Source organism: Salvelinus alpinus, chromosome 2 (assembly GCF_045679555.1).
Source record: "Salvelinus alpinus chromosome 2, SLU_Salpinus.1, whole genome shotgun sequence".
Lineage (NCBI taxonomy): Eukaryota > Metazoa > Chordata > Actinopteri > Salmoniformes > Salmonidae > Salvelinus > Salvelinus alpinus.
Window position 1 is genome coordinate 90,676,035 of NC_092087.1, and position 12,262 is coordinate 90,688,296.

The window sequence follows — 12,262 nt, forward strand, 5'->3', positions numbered from 1 at the left end:
TACCAGAATAAAGAACGCTGGGTCTAAACTGACAACTCAACTGAAGGCAAATTTGACAACGTTCACGTTTTAACCTGTCGGTGTTTTATTAAACAGCCAATCAGATGGCGTTGTGCGGAGTCCGTGGCACGTGACAACAGCGGATCAAATGGTTCAATTGACAACTGCTAAATTGGTCATTTTAGAAGATCATCTTTTTGGGATACAATTTTACACCTCAACAATATTAAAAACTTCTAATATAACTTTAATCTATTCTATGTTCTAAATTGATAGGACTTCTAATTCTTAGTTATAGGAAGATGTTTGATAATAGCCTATTTTAATAAGAAAATATCAGTAAAATAACTGTTAAAATTCAAAACTGCTTTTAAAAATATTTATTTTATTTCACCTTTATTTAACCAGATAGGCCAGTTGAGGTCAAGTTCTCATTTACAACTGCGACCTGGCCAAGATAAAGCAAAGCAGTGCGACACAAACAACAACACAGAGTTACACATGGAATAAACAAGCGTACAGCCAATAACACAATAGAAAAAAGTCTATATACAGTGAACTTCCTTGCTGTTCACTATGCTTCGACGTCCTTGCTGTTCACTACGACCAAAACGATTTTAATACACAATGGAAATGACAAAGGAACAACAACTGAAACAGACAATATTATAAAACATACAATGGAAACGACATAAACAGCATCCTACTGAAATGACCAGTCCAGGCAGGGACGGGAGATGGGGGAGTCGGGGTTTGGAGAGAGGAATGGGGGACGGAGGGGAATACCGGGATTAGAGGAATGGGGAGATGGAGGAATTTCGTTACAGTCAAATAAATACACACGCATCAATCTACACAAAAGTCCACGAGTCCAAGATCAATGATTACCTCAATCACCAATAATGATTTTCCCTTTGGGGTGATTAATAAAGTTACGTTGAAATCCATCGAATTGAAGAAAGACGGCAAAGAAGGAAGGATTTAAACAGTTTAGTAACGAGGTCTGCGTCTTAAATGACACCCCATTCCCATCCCAAGTATCAACCCAGATTTGAACTAAAAGTGTGTGAATTTATATGGGCCCAAAATTATAATAATAATGCAGGTCTATAAATCACATTTTATTGTGTCACATACACATATTTATCAGATGTTATTGTGGGTGTAGCGAAATGCTTGTGTTCCTAGCTCCAACAGTGCAGTAGTATCTAACTATTCACAACAATACACACAAATCTAAAATTAAAATAATGAAATGAAGAAATATATAAATATTATGCTGAGTAATGTCGGAGTGGCATTGACTAAAATACAGTAGAATAGAATATAGTATATACATATGATATGAGTAAAGCAGCATGTAAACATTATTAAAGTGATTAATGTTCCATTATTAAAGTAGCCAGTGATTCCATGTCTGTGTATTTAGTGCAGCAGCCTCTAACTTGCAGGGTTGAATTGGCATAAAAAGCTACCACCCGGTTTAAGGGTGGACCGTTTAAGGGTTATTTTCTTCTCCTCTGTCTTTCCTAATGCTGAGGACATCAGTGTGGAACAGTATGTAGTTACTGTGTTTTGTAGAATGTGTTATAAATAAATCATTACTAAGGTGAATCTTTGGTTATTGTACATCTCCTCATCTCAGTTGTGGCTCTATGAAACATGTTGCTTTTATAATGTGCTCTCCTTCTCCGTGGCCGACTTGAGTAAGACATTTAAGCATGTTAACCCTCGCAAAGCTGGCTGTAGTGTTTATGGACATATTCAATCTCTCCCTATCACAGTCTGCTGTCCCCACTTGTTTCAAGTTGTCCACCATTGCTCCTGTACCCAAGAAAGCAAAGGTAACTGAACTAAATGACTATCGCCCCATAGCACTCACTTCTGTCATCATGAAGTGTTTTGAGAGGCTAGTTAAGGATCATATCACCTGTACCTTACCTGACACCCTAGACCCACTTCAATTTGCTTACCACCCCAATAGATCCACAGACGATGCACTCGCCATCGCACTGCACACTGCCTTATCCCATCTGGACAAGAGGAATACCTATGTAAGAACGCTGTTCATTGACTACAGCTCAGCATTCAACACCATACAGGGGCGAAAATCTGATATCAACCTTGGAGGGGACAATTACATGAAATTTTCTCAAGAGCAATTCCTGAGGGGGACACCAAAAGTAGTGCTGTAACACATAGCCTACGTTGTAATATGTTAAATGTATATTGAGGGACCATAATCACTACTACTGGATAATTGTTAGGTACAGTAGTTAACTGAAGGGTTGTCCCAACTTGTTTAAATCATTATAATACTTCTACTAATAATAGTTATAGCAGTGTTCCTTATCAGTCCAGTATGTATGCAGGTATTTGTACTTACAACCAGCAATATCAAGAAAGGCCAGTAGGCGGCAATGGTACTGTACACTGTATGGGAGCAGTTTTCATAAATACAATGAACATGGTGTGATCTCATCGTAAAGAATCTCCATTGAGAACCATCACAAAGTTGGTCTCCGTATTGAATTGACCTTTTAATTTGACTTTGTGATTAAATATGTGCACCTGGCCTGAGTATACTACAATATCTTTACAAGAACAAAAAGCTTAAAATAAGTACAGTTCTAAAAGCAAAATAACTACTTCAATGAAAAACCCAAATAAATCAAACAAAATATCCTTCAGTCAGTGTCTCAACTCTTCAAACAGCAGCTATGGACAAGTATGTCACACAAAGTATGCAATTTTAAATAAAATAACATGAAATAAATCATTTGTAAGTGTACTGTCATGTACTAAAAACTACTAAACAAAAGAACAAATATCAATTACACCAGGGGTTCTCAAACAGGGGTCCATGGACTAATTGCAAGGTGTCCGTGAAATAAAAAAGTGTAATGAATGTAGTCAGTACCACAAGGTTTCCAGTAAGTTTACATATAATATAGAGGGGGTGGTGGTCCCTGAGGACCGCTGAAAACCTTGCCTGCCTTGCCTCAATATGCAGGGGTTCCAGTACCCAAAAAAGGTTGAGAACCACTGCTATACACACTACTGAACAAAAGAACCGAACATATGTTTGCGGGTTTCAATGGATCCAACAAATTGCTGGCAGATATTTTCCCTCTTGAGACTGTCCAGCCTGTCTTTATGTACATTACAGACAACTACGCCGTTCAGTCTCTCTTGGCCCATGCTAGCCCGTAGCCAAGTCTTTAACCTGCGGAGTGCACTGAAACTCCTCTCAGCCTCACATGAAGACACTGGCACCACAAACAAAATTCTGATCAGCACCTCAACTTGGTCAAACAACCCCCGCACCTCCACTGGAAGCCTCCTGAGGACCTCTGCTGCCTCTCCACTGCTGCTACAGGGGTATTTGTTGTGAAAGAGAGGGATCTGCACTGAAAGAGAATCTATGTTCAGCTCAGGGTACTGATCTAGAGACTCATCCAACTCCCCCGTGAGAAGCGCTCTTTCCAACTTTTGCAGGACGTTTAGACTGTCCTGGTCAAAACGGTCGCCAAACTGAACCTCCACACCATCCAACACTTTAAAAAATTCTGCCCTACAGTGATCCACTGCTTTGCCAGCAAATCGTCTTGAGTGCGTCTCAATGGATTCAATAGAGTCAATCAAAGTTGTTGCTTTCTCATACAGTGCAAGGTAGCTTTCGTCATTTCTCTTGCCCCTAAGAGATGACCGCACACACTCGACTGCAGCCTGCATACCAGAGACAGTCTGAGTTTTCTTCTGCAGTGAAATGTTTAGACATTCAAGCTCTCCAAGAACAGCAGAGGCAAGTGTGAGGCCCAACACAGTCTTGCCTTTGCTGAAGTGCTCGAATAAGCCACTGGCAGTTGAAGCTGTCTTGGATGCAGTTTTTGCCATCTCCTCTAGGCTGCTGAGTACCCGCTCATACTGCCCTAGCACAGCTCTAATAGCAGTATTCCGCACAGTCCACCTTGTTGGACATAGGGGTTTCAGGGTGGTCAGATTTGTATCTTTGGACGTGGCAATTGATTCAAACATGCTCTTAAACTTTCCTGACTGGCCATAGAGGACACCTAACTGATGGACCCAAGAAAGGGAATCCCGGATCAGTGGGGAGGCTGAGCAGCCAGCCTGTGTAATCAGATTTACACAGTGTGCTCCACAATGGACATAGAGGGCTAATGGCTGCTGCCTCCTCACAATTGCCTGTGCACCTGTGTATTTTCCTGCCATGTTTGAGGCACCAACTTAAGCCAGACATGGGCAAATTGAGCCTCAACAACACATCAGTTGCCACTTTCGCAATGCCCTCGCCTGTTGTCTCCGACACCCTGTATAGCCCAATAAACTCCTCGTGAGGGACAAGGTCATGGTCAACATAACGCAGACAGACACTCTCCTGTTCAGCACCAGAGACATCTTGAGTACCATCAACAATTAATGAAAATTGTACAATCGGAAGAGACCTAATCTCAGCTGCAATGCCTCGAATGACTGTATTGGCCATGATGTTCAGAATTTCATTCTGTGCTTTGGGGCCTGTGTACATTGTGGTACGCTCTGTTAACCACTTCAGTAAAATGGGATCATCCTCTTCTGCCCTGAGTTTCAAAAGCTGGTATAAATTCCCACTGTCATCCGTGTGGCCTCTAAAGGCTTGTCCCGGTCTTACTACATGCCGCACCGAACTAACAATTTTCATCAAGCAATGCCTTGCGTCCTCCTGCTGTTTACCCCACGCGCTGGATAACTGGACACTGATTGGATTTAGCTGGTGTGCTGTTACAGTTACAAAGTGGCGGTGGGTTTGGCAGTTTTGATGTGCTGTGAATTTTTCAATGGCTTTTCTCCAGTTCCTAAATCCTGCACTAATGAAGGCAGCATCTGCTCTTTGGCCAAAAGATGGCTGGCTTGAAAACCCTTGGCTACAGTGAAAACACAACACTCCTTTTATTGATGGATTATAATGTAGCCAGGGGAAATCGCGAAACCATCTCTCTTGAAACGTCAACACTCTGTTGGCAAGAGTTTGCGGTTCTATAAATTGTGGGTGTGGCTGATATGGTTTTGTGCCATCACTGAGGTAACTGGACGATGCTGTGCCACTGTCCCCTATACTGGTGCTGCTGGCAACAAGGGTGACACCTGGTCCTGCCGTGGCTGTGACACTGTCCTCTGAAGTCTCTCTCCTTGGCTCTTTCCCTTTCACCACCCTCACTGACTCACAGTCTGTCTCCTAGAAAAGAAATAAGGTGTTTGCTGTACTCCTAACTACCGGTACCCAAAACTACACAATTAATCACAACAGCAATACCATTGCCTTAAACAAATCTTAGTTTAGTCACCAGTTTAAGTTGAGTGGGGGTATCCATGGCATTTTCCAATTATGTCCCTATTTTACAACAAAAAAAATTTGAGAACCTTTCATAATGTTGCCAAACAAAGACTCAACAAACTTACCTGAGACTCCCTGTCTCTGCCAATCTGTCCCTGCATATCTGTCCCCAGCTCTGCTGTCTGTGTGCCATCTGTTGCCTGCTCTGCCTAATGACATCATTGTGAAACATTTCCATTAGCATTTCACTTCTTTCTTATGAACATTTTATCAACTAATCTTTGAGATATTAGGCTACTAGAGTTCTTACTTTGCGTTTTGGTATAAGAGAGTGTAGTTCTGTTCAGTTTGGAATTCAGTTTATCGCTAACCTTATCACAGGGATTTTGAAGCACTACAGCTGCATGCTAATCTTGGAATAAACTGACGATAGCAAATATTCCATCTTTGACGACGCCACATAAATGGAATAGGTACTAGCTAGCTTAATAGTTAATGTTTGCTTTAGTTTGCGCGCTAGCTCTGCAAATTCAGCTAGTGTGTGAACCCTGCAACATTAAAAAAATATATACATTGCTATGGCGCGATTGACTGGATTACCTCACGTCAGTTACGTACATTGAGTGCCTTTCGGACAGTATATACGAACCCTCTATTACCTTGCCAGCTAAGGAACTGGCAGTGGATCAAACCATTGTGAGGCAAAGGGCGGGGGGTCGCAATCTTGTGAAATTTAAAAACGCGCTATTAAGTGTCTATAATCAGCACAAGTGCTTTCATTGCGTATTATTAATATTATTGAAATTACATAGTTATGTTTACAGTGATATATTGGGGGGGGACAAATCATATTTTTCCCAGGATGGGGGGGTCGTGTCCCCCCCGTCCCCCCTGGGATTTCCGCCTATGACACCATAGTACCCTCCAAGCTCATCATTAAGCTTGGGGCCCTGGGTCTGAACCCCACCCTGTGCAACTGGGTCCTGGACTTCCTGACGGGCCACCCCCAGTTGGTGAAGGTAGGAAACAACACCTCCACTTCGCTGATCCTCGTCCCAGGGTTCCCACAAGGGTGCGTCCTCAGCTCCCTCCTGTACTCCCTGTTCACCCATGACTGCGAGGCCACACACGCCTCCAACTCAATCATCAAGTCTGCAGACGACACAACAGTAGTAGGCCTGATTACCAACAATGACAAGACGGCCTACAGGGTTGAGGTGAGGGCCCTGGAAGTGTGGTGCCAGGAAAATAACCTCTCACTCAACATCAACAAAACAAAGGAGCTGATTGTGGACTTCAGGAAACAGCAGAGGGAGCACCCCCCTATGCACATCGACAGGACTGCAGTGGAGAAGGTGGAAAGATTCAAGTTCCTCGGCGTACACATCACTGACTTTTGAACGGTAGTGTACAGTCATGGTCAAAAGTTTTGAGAATGACACAAATATTAATTTTCACAGTCTGCTGCCTCAGTTTCTATGATGGCAATTTGCATATACTCCAGAATGTTATGAAGAGTGATCAGATGAATTGCAATTAATTGCAAAGTCCCTCTTTGCCATGCAAATGAACTGAATCCCCAAAAAACATTTCCACTGCATTTCAGCCCTGCCACAAAAGGACCAGCTGACATCATGTCAGTGATTCTCTCTTTAACACAGGTGTGAGTGTTGATGAGGACAAGGCTGGAGATCACTCTGTCATGCTGATTGAGTTCGAATAACAGACTGGTATCTTCAAAACGAGGGTTGTGCTTGGAATCGTTGTTCTTCCTCTGTCAACCACGGTTACCTGGAAGGAAGCATGTGCCGTCATCATTGCTTTGCACAAAAAGGACATCACAGGCAAGGATATTGGTGCCAGTAAGATTGCACCTAAATCAACCATTTATCGGATCATCAAGAACTTCAAGGAGAGCGGTTCAAGTGTTGTGAAGAAGGCTTTAGGGCGCCCAAGAAAGTCCAGCAAGTGCCAGGACCGTCTCCTAAAGTTGATTCAGCTGCGGGATCGGTGCACCACCAGTACACAGAGCTTTCTCAGGAATGACAGCAGGCAGGTGTGAGTACATCTGCACGCACAGTACAGGTACCGGGATTGGACTGCTGAGAACTGGGGTAAAGTAATTTTCTCTGATGAATCCCCTTTCCGATTGTTTGGGGCATCCGGAAAAAAACTTGTCCGGAGAAGACAAGGTGAGCGCTACCATCAGTCCTGTGTCATGCCAACAGTAAAGCATCCTGAGACCATTCATGTGTGGGGTTGCTTCTCAGCCAAGGGTATGTGTATGTGTGCATGTGTATGTGACCAATAAAATGTGATTTATTTGATTTGCCGAACAAGGCAGAAAGTAACCTCCCCTGCAGCCGATTGTGTTGACGAGCTGGAACGCGCTCTGTATTACGTTGGGTTGAAAGTTGCCGATGTACAGCACTGATCTTGGGTCAGTGTTCCATTATTTTCTGGTCGGCTTGGGGAGAGAAAGCTGATCCTAGTTAAGTTACTACACTACCGTTCAAAAGTTTGGGGTCATTTAGAAATGTCCTTGTTTTTGAAAGGAAAGCACATTTTTTTGTCCGTTAAAATAACATCAAATTGATCAGAAATACAGTGTAGACATTGATAATTATAGAGCATTGGTTAAATGAGGACATTCATACTATGGAAGAGTGGAGCGGTAGACTGAAAGAACTGTATTTAATGGAAAAGATCACCTATAACATAAAACTGCAGACAGATTTAGTCTACTTGAAAAGGATGGGAACCGCTCGTTGTAAATAATATTGTGTAGACACGACTCAGTCTCAGAGCAACCAAACATATGATAATTGTATATATATATATATATATATATATATATTATTTTATTGTTTAATTATTATTACTTTAGTTTCTTCGTTCTAAAGTTATCTTGTTTATTGTATAGCCTTCTTGTTGGTGTCTCAGACGACCAGAACCTTAATAATAATCCCACACTTACGTCACAGACAATAATTCTACTAGTTGACTGCACGGACACACAGCAGGATACTGACACTCAGTCCGCGGTGGTGGGGAATGCGTTTTGGGGCTGGACACACCGCGAACCAGCCCCTACTGTTGTCGATCACACATATTAAATGCCACGTTCACGTGCAATCGGAGTTATCGGAAATACCTAGTTCCGATTGGGAAGTTTCACTTGAATAACCATCAAAATTGGAATTACAGGTGTGAAACGGAGAAAATGTTGTTGCCAATCTATTGGCTTATGAATTGTTCCGACTTGAAAAGAACTTGAACACAATCATGTCGGAGTTACGACTTCCCATTGTCCAGTGTCATAGGAGAATATGAAGCCAGCATTATACAGCATTCAAGTGCTATTCGGTACTAGGAAACTGACATTTCTGACTCGCTAACATGATTGACACAGTAATAATCATAATGAAACGGCCTTGGAAGAGCCATAAGTGTCAACCAACATAATTCATTATTTTACATTAACCTGTTTAACTTGTATGAAACGCGTTATGAAGAATATCGTGTACTGTTGCCTTCACGAAAAAAAGGGCCTTTCTGGCTACAAGTGCACCAGTATCCCAAAGTATTAAGCGAAATCAAACATAGAAAACAGCAGTGGCATTAATAAAAATGTTTTTCCCACGGATTAAGTCGCACATAAATGTGTGTCTTTTCTCACAAATTGTGATCAGAAAGTCTGCTCAGAAAAATCGAAAACAGTATATATAGCAATACAAACACCATTTATAAAACGACATTAAGGTATATTCATAACGTTCATTAATGAAGAAAGCATTGAATTATAGGCTATCGTGTTTAAATTATTGTCTTTTCTCACGAATTAAGCCACAAAACAACATGCTGAAATACATTATATACATGCACGAATTGAATGTGAGATTGTGTTGTCAAATTGGCCTGAACCGGTTTTGAGTGACCATTTACAATTTATTTACAATACATTTACAGAATAATAGCAAACCACTCAATTCAATTGGACACACGTCAATTCACGGGAGACTGCCAGGGTTGGGTCACTAACCTTGATTTACAGAACAGTGGTGATTAATGGCCCATCTCAGGGTCCGAGACAACAATGGTTTGATGACTGTCCATCTGTGGAGCATTCTAGAAGGACTGATCCAGAAAGCTGGTTGTGTGTCTTCTACTGCCCTACTTAGTCTGTTCATTTGGGAGGTAAAGATTGCCTATTGACAATATTGAAACGGTGTCTGTTTCCTTACATCAGTGTTTCCCAACTCCAGTCCCCCAACAGCACACATCGTTGTTGTAGCTCCAAGTGGAAAAGTACCCACTTGTCAAGTTTGAGTAAAAGTAAAGATACCTTAATATAAAATGACTCAAGTATAAGTGAATGTCACCCGGTAAAATATTACTTGAGTAAAAGTCTAAGAGTAAATGGTTTAAAATATACTTAAGTATCTAAAGTAAATGTAATTGCTTAAATATACTTAGGTATCAAAAGTAAAAAGTAAAGCAAACCAGATGGCACCTTTTTGTTGTTCTTTATTAATTTACAGATGGCCAGGGACACACTCCAACACTCAGACATCATTTATAAACGAAGCATGTGTTTAGTGAGTCGGCCAGATCAGATGCAGTAGGGATGTTCTCTTGATAAGTGTGTGATTTAAACAATTGTCGTGTCCTGATAAGCATTCAAAATGTAAAGAATAGTTTTGGGTATGAGGGAAAATGTACGGAGTAAAAAGTACATAATTTTCTTTAGGAATGTAGTGAAGTAACAGTAAAAACCTTCATTTAATTAGGCATGTCAATTAAGAACAAATTCATCTTTACAATGACGGAAAAACCCGGACGAAGCTGGGCCAATTGTTCGATACCCTATGGGACTCCAAATCACGGCCGGTTGAGATACCGCCTGGATTCGAACCAAGGTGTCTGTAGTGACGCCTCAAGCACTGAGCTGCAGTGCCTTAGACCGCTGCGCCACTCGGAAGCCCAAGTAAAGGACAGATACCCCAAAAACTACTTAGGTAGTACTTTCAAGTATTTCACTAAAGTACTTTACACCACTGGGCGAGACATAGATAGAGCTGTACATAGGCGGAAATCCCAGGGGGGACACGACCCCCCCATCCTGGGAAAAATATGATTTGTCCCCCCCAATATATCACTGTAAACATAACTATGTAATTTCAATAATATTAATAATACGCAATGAAAGCACTTGTGCTGATTATAGACACTTAATAGCGCGTTTTTAAATTTCACAAGATTGCGACCCCCCCGCCCTTTGCCCCACAATGATTTGATCCACTGCCAGTTCTTTAGCTTGCAAGGTAATAGAGGGTTTGTATCTACTGTCCGAAAGGCACTCAGTGTACGTAACTGACGTGAGGTAATCCAGTCAATCGCGCCATAGCAATGTATATATTTTTTTAATGTTGCAGGGTTCACACACTAGCTGAATTTGCAGAGCTAGCGCGCAAACTAAAGCAAACATTAACTATCAAGCTAGCTAGTACCTATTCCATTTATGTGGCGTCGTCAAAGATGGAATATTTGCTATCGTCAGTTTATTCCAAGATTAGCATGCAGCTGTAGTGCTTCAAAGTCCCTGTGATAAGGTTAGCGATAAACTGAAGTCCAAACTGAACAGAACTACACTCTCTTATACCATTGTGTTAAATATATTTAATGGTCTCGTTGCAAAAGCTAAATTGTCGCTAGTGATTTTTTTTTTTTTTCACCTTTAACCAGGTAGCAAAGATTATAGCAAACACCACAGAAACGGAATTGGTGCTCGCTAGCTTTGCAAATTCAGCTATTGTTGGAAGCCTGCCAATATGAAACAAACTATGTTAAAATTTCAAAACGTTGCAGCATGTGTTGTGTAAATGTGTGTGTGTGCAGCTAGACCGGTCAGCCAGCCAGCCAGCCAGGTAGAAAAATGTCAGAAAAAAGTAAAAAGACGGACATCAGAGTATTTTTCAGTACACCAAAACGCAAAGTAAGAACTCTAGTAGCCTAATATCTCAAAGACGAGTTGATAAAATGTTCATAAGAAAGAAGTGAAATGCTAATGGAAATGTTTCACAATGATGTCATTAGGCAGAGCAGGCAACAGATGGCACACAGACAGCAGAGCTGGGGACAGATATGCAGGGACAGACTGGCAGAGACAGGGAGTCTCAGGTAAGTTTGTTGAGTCTTTGTTTGGCAACATTATGAAAGGTTCTCAATTTTTTTGATTTGTAAAATAGGGACATAATTGGAAAATGCCATGGATACCCTCACTCTCAACTTAAACTGGTGACTGAACCAAGATTTGTTTAAGGCAATGGTATTGCTGTTGTGATTAATTGTGTAGTTTTGGGTACCGGTAGTTAGGAGTACAGCAAACACCTTATTTCTTTTCTAGGAGACAGACTGTGAGTCAGTGAGGGTGGTGAAAGGGAAAGAGCCAAGGAGAGAGACTTCAGAGGACAGTGTCACAGCCACGGCAGGACCAGGTGTCACCCTTGTTGCCAGCAGCACCAGTATAGGGGACAGTGGCACAGCATCGTCCAGTTACCTCAGTGATGGCACAAAACCATATCAGCCACACCCACAATTTATAGAACCGCAAACTCTTGCCAAAAGAGTGTTGACGTTTCAAGAGAGATGGTTTCATGATTTCCCCTGGCTACATTATAATCCATCAATAAAAGGAGTGTTGTGTTTTCACTGTAGCCAAGGGTTTTCAAGCCAGCCATCTTTTGGCCAAAGAGCAGATGCTGCCTTCATTAGTGCAGGATTTAGGAACTGGAGAAAAGCCATTGAAAAATTCACAGCACATCAAAACTGCCAAACCCACCGCCACTTTGTAACTGTAACAGCACACCAGCTAAATCCAATCAGTGTCCAGTTATCCAGCGCGTGGGGTAAACAGCAGGAGGACGC

At 41.7% G+C, this 12,262-nt stretch overlaps 1 long non-coding RNA gene across 1 annotated transcript; it reads left to right on the forward strand.

Moving 5' to 3' along the window:
- Positions 1-11,020: 11,020 nt before the first annotated feature.
- On the forward strand, positions 11,021-11,941 carry LOC139568201 (uncharacterized). Its single transcript, XR_011673541.1, has 3 exons — positions 11,021-11,330; positions 11,432-11,515; positions 11,742-11,941. It is a non-coding gene; the product is annotated as an uncharacterized lncRNA (long non-coding RNA).
- The last annotated feature ends 321 nt before the right edge of the window (positions 11,942-12,262 follow it).